This window comes from Agrilus planipennis, unplaced genomic scaffold (genome assembly GCF_000699045.2).
Source record: "Agrilus planipennis isolate EAB-ADULT unplaced genomic scaffold, Apla_2.0 scaffold55, whole genome shotgun sequence".
NCBI lineage: Eukaryota > Metazoa > Arthropoda > Insecta > Coleoptera > Buprestidae > Agrilus > Agrilus planipennis.
This window is the reverse complement of record NW_020438918.1, coordinates 694,711-702,636: the sequence shown is the minus strand read 5'-3', so window position 1 is coordinate 702,636 and position 7,926 is coordinate 694,711. Positions and strand designations below refer to the sequence as shown.

Genomic DNA, 7,926 nt, shown 5'->3' with positions numbered 1-7,926 from the left:
TAAAATAATTCGAAGTGGTCTGTATTCTGTCGAAACTGCCAGACGCGGATCGCGATTTCGATCTTTTTGGATCTCATCAGCGCGTCGCAGGCAGCTACGACAGAACACAGACCAACCTTTACCTGCTGTCTTAACAGCGCGTTTTCGAAAATACCACAAATGGCCTGGTGGCAATTTATGTTTAATTCACCAAAATATGAAATAATCATACCAAGTATTCTTTTGGATTAAATAGTTATTAAAATGTTTCACCTAGTTCCTCTTAATTATACGTATTAATGAGAAAATTTCACAATATTGTTTTACGTGTGTACGTATGAAAAGCTCTTTTTATACGTCAGTGCCTCCTGATTGCTTTATATTTACTATTTTTATACGCCGAAAATCTACCAGTAGGTTTTCATTTCGTTATTTATCCTTTTATATTAGGTTAGTCATAAAATAAATACTAAAATGCTAATGCGAAAAGTAATCTAATTTAAGCCTTCCTCTGCCCACGTATACTCCTATTTCTGCTTCTAATACATCGTTGACGAGCTCTTTATGACTTCTATAGCGTCCTCTGAAGTTCTATTCTTTCAAAAACTCTTCATTTCTAATCTTTTCTGTCACACAATAAACATCATCTGCTTATGATACCACATCTTAAAAGCTTGTAATTTTTTTTCCATCGTGTCCATCGTCTACACCTCATACGCACAATACAGAGTCGTATTCCAAAAGCTTTTGGTATTAAAAAACCTAGTTTATTTAGTTTTAGTAATGATATACTCTTGAAAATTTAAATTGAAAAGGGAAGGTTTACTTCTTCTTCCACCTTTTATTAAGAATTGTAGGTATAGTTGGGACGATTAAAATTGGCAAAGTCCACAATAAACTATCTGTGAGGATGGACGTATCTTCTTTCTTATTTCCACTTGGGACTGTAGTCATTTGCTGCGTTTTTAACATGCCCTTGTTAATTTAGGAAATACTTTAGGAGCAGTACTGACAAACTGAAAAAAGAAAACCGAATAATAGCAAGCGGTGCTGCGGTAAGAGGTTGTTTAGATACGCAAAAGATCAGGATAGGCTTTATAACCGCCTGTTTGGAATTATATCTTTAAACAAGCGTCTTGCATTACTAAATCCCTTAGAATATTGAAATATTTAAAGTCCGATGCTGGCAACATGCTCAATTTCTGCTTGTCTGCATCTCTTTCTGTTACACATTAGTTGGTGTAATGTTATTCCTTTTTCTTTATTAGTATCCGCTGCAATTCCTACCTGGCATCTCTTTTCTATGTTTACGATATTCCTTTCTTCTGCTGAGTGTAAAAGTAAGCGTTCTGTTTGCAACCGCTGTAAGTTTTATTGCGGGCTATGCCAATTTTAAACGTTCCAATTATAGGTACATTTTCTTGTAAGTAGATTTCAGTAGGAGTATATCTTACTGACAATTATTTCTATCTAAACAATAGCGGCAAAACATTTACAACTTTAATGGTGCTCGGAGCTGCTACTGTTGTTATTGATGGTCAATGTTATCGTCTATCATAAAATTACTACATATCAAATGAGGTGCTAGTCAAGTAGATAGTGGTATATTTGAAGTGAAACATATTCTACGAAGATAATTTAAATATAATGGTAATAAAATTTGTAATGAAGCGCGCAAAGGGTTATCATGCACGCAAGTGTGGATATTAAACATAAGGATCGTTTAATCTTCTATTTTTAGCCAGCAGGAACACACATTTCCTCCTGTAACGGACACTTTATGTGGTAGCTGAATATCTGAAGAATTTATGATACACTAATTTTACATCGTTTAACTGTTCACACATGCATATTACGGTTTATAAATGAAGTAATGAACTGGCAAATGGATAAAAATCGTTCTTGTTGCAAAATGATTACGATAAGTGTAGGATAATATCAAATAAGTATAAATTTAGAAAAAGGACAGTCATAAAAACATTGACAGATTGCATTTCCAACAGTTTTTTAACGAAATGTTCCTATAGTTAGGACGTTCAGAATTGGCGTGGTTCCCAATAAAACTGTCGCATTTACTTTCTTCTTTTAGCTTACTAAATAGTCCAGAACGCCTATTTTTACACATGACAGACGTTGTAGGGAATATCGTAAACATAGAAAAGAGATGCCAGGGAAGAATTGCAGCGGACACTAATAAATAAGAGGCAATAACATTACACCAATTAATGTGTAACAGAAAGAGAAGCAGAATTTAAGCATGTTACCAGCATCGGACTTTAAATAAAATCAACAATCTCAGGAATTTAGGAAAGACGCTTGTTTAAAGATATAATTCCAGACAGATATAAAACCGACCCTGATCGTTTGCAACCCCTAACCGCTGCACCGCTTACTGTTATTCGGTTTTCACTTTGTCTGTACTACTTATGAAGAATTTCTTAACTTAACAAAACGCAGCAAATAACTGCAGTTCCAAGTGGAAGTACGAAAGAAGATACGTGCATTCTTACAGATAATTTATAGAGCACTTTGGCAATTTCGAACGTACCAACTGTACAATATTTTTCTATTACTTTATGATTTTGGATTATGGAGTTTTTTTAATTCTCAATCAATCAACTCGCAATACTTTTTGCAAAAAAGGCAGTAGCTTGTCTTAAATATTAGTATTTTTATTATCCCAAAAATTCATTGTGGCTTTGTTTAGAATATTTCTTACTTTATCAATCGTAAATAAACGGGTTCTTTCTATATTCTATTCTTGTGTTCTGAGAAGCGTTTTTCAAGCTTTCTTTTAGTTTGTCGTATGTAGACTTCAGGGCAAGAGACCAGCAAGTTACCAAGTACAATGTAAGGAGATTCTCATGGGTTCTAGGTAAAAGGGTGCTGCGGCAGGGGTACTGATCTTAGATCTGAGTATTTCTCGGCAATTAAATGGTATATATTAATTTTTGGATACCAATTTCCGTACGTCTTATTTGGTGAATTAAATTTCAAGGGTCAATATCGATCATCGGATTTTACGAGTTTAAGTGGGAGTTTTTATATGTTCAATCGATTGAATTAAATTTCAAAGGATGAATAACCACCATCGGGTTTTAAATGCTTTGGGTACGAATATTCATGTGTTCCACTGGAAATATTAAATTTTAAAGGGTCAATGGTGACCTTCGGATTTTACAAGTTTCGAGTACGAATTTCCATACGTTCAATTTGATGAATTAAATTTCAAAAGGTTATTGATCATTCTATAAAGAAACTGTTGGTTAATGGCATTTTCTGTATATTGTGATAATTAAACGTGATAGCATTTGAATTAGCAAATGTAGAATTGATTCACATTTTTTTGAAAATAAATTGTTTCCTTTTCAGGCTCCTAACTATAGGCCCCGAATTATTCAGAAATTTATCTTCATGATATTTAATCTATTAGTTTTAGAAGTAAATAATGTTTATAGTCCAAAGTATTTTATTAATCATAGTTTCTGGGGGTATTATAGTTTAAATATTTTATGTCTGAATAAACAGATCAGAAGCGTTTTTATTTTTTAACACCTACCGTATAATTTTTTAATAAACTTCAAACAAAATTGAATATTTAAACGAAAAATTCCATTCTTCCTCATTGACGCGACTTATATTAATTGAACTGTTGTTTTCAGACACATTAATGAATTAGTTACACTTCCTGCGGTGCCAAGTTCATCGATTAAATCATTATCGACCCAGTGAAAATGGCAATTAGGTAATAAAAGTGGCTGTAGAGTGTTTAATAACTTATATGTATCTGTAGAACACAATAAACTGATATCTAAATCTAATAGTTTGATAGGACAGCGCTGCTTCAAATTAAAAAGGAAAAAACGATTATAATCAGAGGCTTTTATACTAAGTTCTTTTCAGAAGATACTCAGCCTACCATCATAGTTTTATTTTACTGTCAAACCTTAAAAAACATTTGCCAAATTAATGAACTGCATTAACAACCTTCAGTAATTTTTACATGAACAAAACAAAATAATTTTTCCAAATCCTACTTTCTACAGGATTGCAATATATACAGTCATAAAAATAACAATAAATGTTCTTTCTTACTTTGCACACGAATATAAAATTATTTCTATTCTTTATCAACAAAAATTGAAATGTCAACACATTTAAAAAAGCGTTCTAAAACAATTTAAAAATGAAAAGAAATAAGTAAGTCTTTTACGTTCACAAACGAACTTAAGTTTAATTGCACAATTTGTTTTTAAGGATCGCTTTTAAAATCAGTCCCACTTATTATTTCTAATTTATATATTATAAGACAGTATGTAACAACATTTTCTAATAATTCGCGTTTGGCACTTAAGAGATTGTTTTTATTTTCTGCGTCTATATACCGCTGTAATTAACAAAAAACAATTAAATCCGCAGAATTTACAATCGCTGCTAATTTCTACCGTGTCCACATTTCGCATCCTTACAGGACCGTGGTCCAAACATTTACATTTTAATAATATTATTTAAATTTGCAAATTAACCGATCGAAGCCCAAAAGATATTTCTTTTTGTTGAAAGCGACCCTACCGTGTGCTTCTCTTGTTTCCACCCTCTGAGTTATCTGACTTTTCTAATATCGAAAATTGTCGATTTTTGTAGTTTTTTTTTATGCGATACACAAATGAAAACGTACAGACATTACACTATATTTCAGCTTCCTATAATTATTCCTATTATTATTCTGTTTATAATAATCTGTCTCAAAGTCAATCGAATGTTTTTCGAATTCTCTTTTTTATTTTAAATAAATAAACTCATAGCCTCTTTATAATATATAAGTGCGTTTATAAATTAAGTGATAATTCATATTACCTCAGTATGTAAATGGTTTAATTTCTATTATTTGTGTTTTGCGAGCCCCGCAGTTGAGTTTTCCAACTAATATAAATAAACAGCCTTAACATTTGAGTAGTAAATCACGACAAATCGGTTAAAGTGAGTACAAGGTTTCAATTTAATAGTTGCAAGTGTTCGCAATAAACTCATATACAGCATTCATGTTTTACACCGTAAGTGTTTGAGAAAAATATGTGCTATTGTAGGGTTAGTCGCTTGACCCAGCATTGAATTTCTACGCAAAACTCGNTTCGCAAATAGTTAAGGATGTGGGCTGTTCTAGTTTTAGGGAAATGCGAAGTTTAGCTCAGGATAGGAAAGAGTGGAGGTACGTGTCCAACCAGTCTTAGGACTGGCGACCTTATGATGAAGATGAATATTGAAATTATGCCAACATTAACGTGATATTCGAATTAATTAGTTAGAATTGAATCTTGCATGTTTAAAATTGAAGGAAAAGTTTGGTTAACTTTGACGCCGCTTGGTGGAAGAACTAGCCGAACAACTGGAAATCGCTCCAGGGACACCTCTCTGTTCATCAGGTGACCCATTTCGAAGAACAAATACATTACCTTGAATGATTTTGTTATTTAGTTTAAAGTACTCTTGACAAGTTCCATTAACTTACTTACGAGGAACAAAAATTATTGTGACTGATAAATAAATAAAAGTTTTCGCGATCAATTGGAAAACTGATGCTGTCTTGATTCGAGTCCAGAAACCGTCGTCGGTTGGAATTGATTCCTAACGTTTCGCTAGCACGAGCGGCGAGCTTCTTAGGAGGTCCTTCCATCTTCCATTGTCCACATCCAGCATATGAGATGGAAGAACTTTTTAAGAAGCTTGTAACTTTTAAAAAGTCATATCAAGCTTGTATGTATGACAAAATTCCAGCATTTAAGTCAATTATTGCGCCGATAAATAGAAAAAATTGTGCTTAGACGAATTATTTAAAAAAAACGTGAGTATCAGATTAAATGAACTAAAACCAATTAAATTGAACTTAAATCTATTTTGAATTTAAGTTAGATTCCTGTCCGTTAATTTTAAATTACATGGTTTTTTTCAGGATAGCGGTCAAATAAATAGTTGTTTAATTATTTGACCGCCGCCCTGAAAAAAACAATATAATTTATTTATTTTATTGCAAGCAAAATCTGAACCAACTACCTATAATAAATTTTAATCCTTTTTCTAAAATTTGAGGAGTAATTAAGGAGATTGACTCTACAGTCCATGAGTGTTTATATTTGAAAAACAGAGGTTTATATATGACAATTCCCTAACAAGAAAAAAATAAAAGACGATGGCGTCCGAATATGGTTTCCGCCATTTTACATACATTCCCTCAAAAAAGAAAAAAGGATCTTAACACCACAAAGTTTACCTTTTATGGGTAACTAATAACCAAATAGACTACCTTTTACCTATAAATATAACAGACCAAATCTCCTGAACCAACATAATAACAAAATGGTATATCGTCCGTCGGAAAATACAAGCAACCTTTAACACCATAAATAGAGTTATAAAAAAGCAAAAACAGTTCACCCATTGTAATGTATTTCAATAGATGCAACCATTATACAATTGTTTGCTCTTTACTTAACCGAAATGCCCTGTGGTTCCCGTTATGGAATTGAAAAAGTCCGAAAATGGCAAATGAAACAAAAACGGTTCAAAGGAAACCCTTGTGTAGGTACTTCTGATTTTCAAAACCAATACCTACGTATGTACCCACATGAAAAATACTTAATAGTTAATTTAAAGACGCTGCAAGCGTAACTAAACAGCTTGGTATAAAGGTAATAAATTTTATTATAATTATGTTTGTGGTAGGTTATAGTTACTCCAATCAGTTAAAGGAAATTTATGACGAAAAGGTTGGTAGTTGTGTTGCGTTGACATAAATTAAGCATATAGGTACCTATCTACATTTTATGGCTTTTAGAAAACGGGAGGACTTCTCTTTCAACATGATGCAATAACGCGCCAGTTGGATTAGCAACACTGTTTGGTAAATTAATATTTAATCGCATGCTTAGTACCTACATACTGAAACAAAGTGCATTAATTTAGCCTATGAAAAAGGCATAATAACTGAAATTTATGTTACAGGTAATATACGTTCCCTAAGTGTTATTTATTGCGAGCTTTAGTAACCGTTCGAGCGCACGCAAGTGGTGTAGCAGGTACGCGAGGGTTCGTCGCTTGATCCATCATCGAAGTTATCACTGCGTTAATATCGATTTCCAATTGGTTATATAAACTCACCGTTTTATCACAGTATCAATCCAATTTCCGTCGCACCAAAAGTCCAATTTTCATATATTGTATAATAATTATTTATGTTTTACACATCGGTCACGCTCTGTATGTTTATTTAATAAACACCACCGCGTTATAATTTGTAAATTAACCGTTTATTGCACATTATTTGTTATTGTTTCACACCAGACCGATAAGTACTTCTTACATTTCACAAATCTTTACATATATTATCGAAACATCACTAAAGTTGTGTAGAAGCGTAAGATGAAGTTCTTAAGCCACACCTAGCCTTACCTGATTGGTCGTACACCTTGGACCGGTAACTAGGAATCATGGTGACAAGTGCTATATACTATCCGCGTATGTATCATTGCAATATATATACCTTACATGTATTAGAACCTACCGCTTTGTTTTTCGCGATTTATATTAGCAATCTCTTATGGATCTCGTGAATGTTTACTCTTCCATACTCGCACTAGTATACAGGATGAAAAACTTTTACAAACCGTCATGCATTACATATATTGACGGACTCATTATAGATCAAACTGGGCAAAATTAATTTAGACGTTACTGCTCAATTTTTATTATATTGTATAAGTATTTGTAAATGCTTTCAAAATGCTCATTTAAAAAAAGTGAATTTTTTTTTTCGATTATATTGAAAGGTAAGAAGCGTTCGAAATGTGGTGTTATAGGCGGATGATAAGGATATCGTGGGTAGAAAAGGTTAGAAATGAACAGGTATTGGAAAGGATAAGGGACAGAGGACTCTATGGAAGTCAATAAAAA

At 32.7% G+C, this 7,926-nt stretch overlaps 1 protein-coding gene across 1 annotated transcript in view; it reads right to left on the bottom strand.

Moving 5' to 3' along the window:
* The window catches only part of LOC108736922 (brachyury protein), a 25,365-nt gene extending 17,980 nt beyond the window's left edge, over window positions 1-7,385 (bottom strand). The window contains exon 1 of the mRNA XM_018469535.2: window positions 7,135-7,385. The gene's annotated coding sequence lies outside the window, so the exon portion shown is untranslated. The remainder of the gene's footprint in view (window positions 1-7,134) is intronic.
* Between the last annotated feature and the right edge of the window lie 541 nt (window positions 7,386-7,926).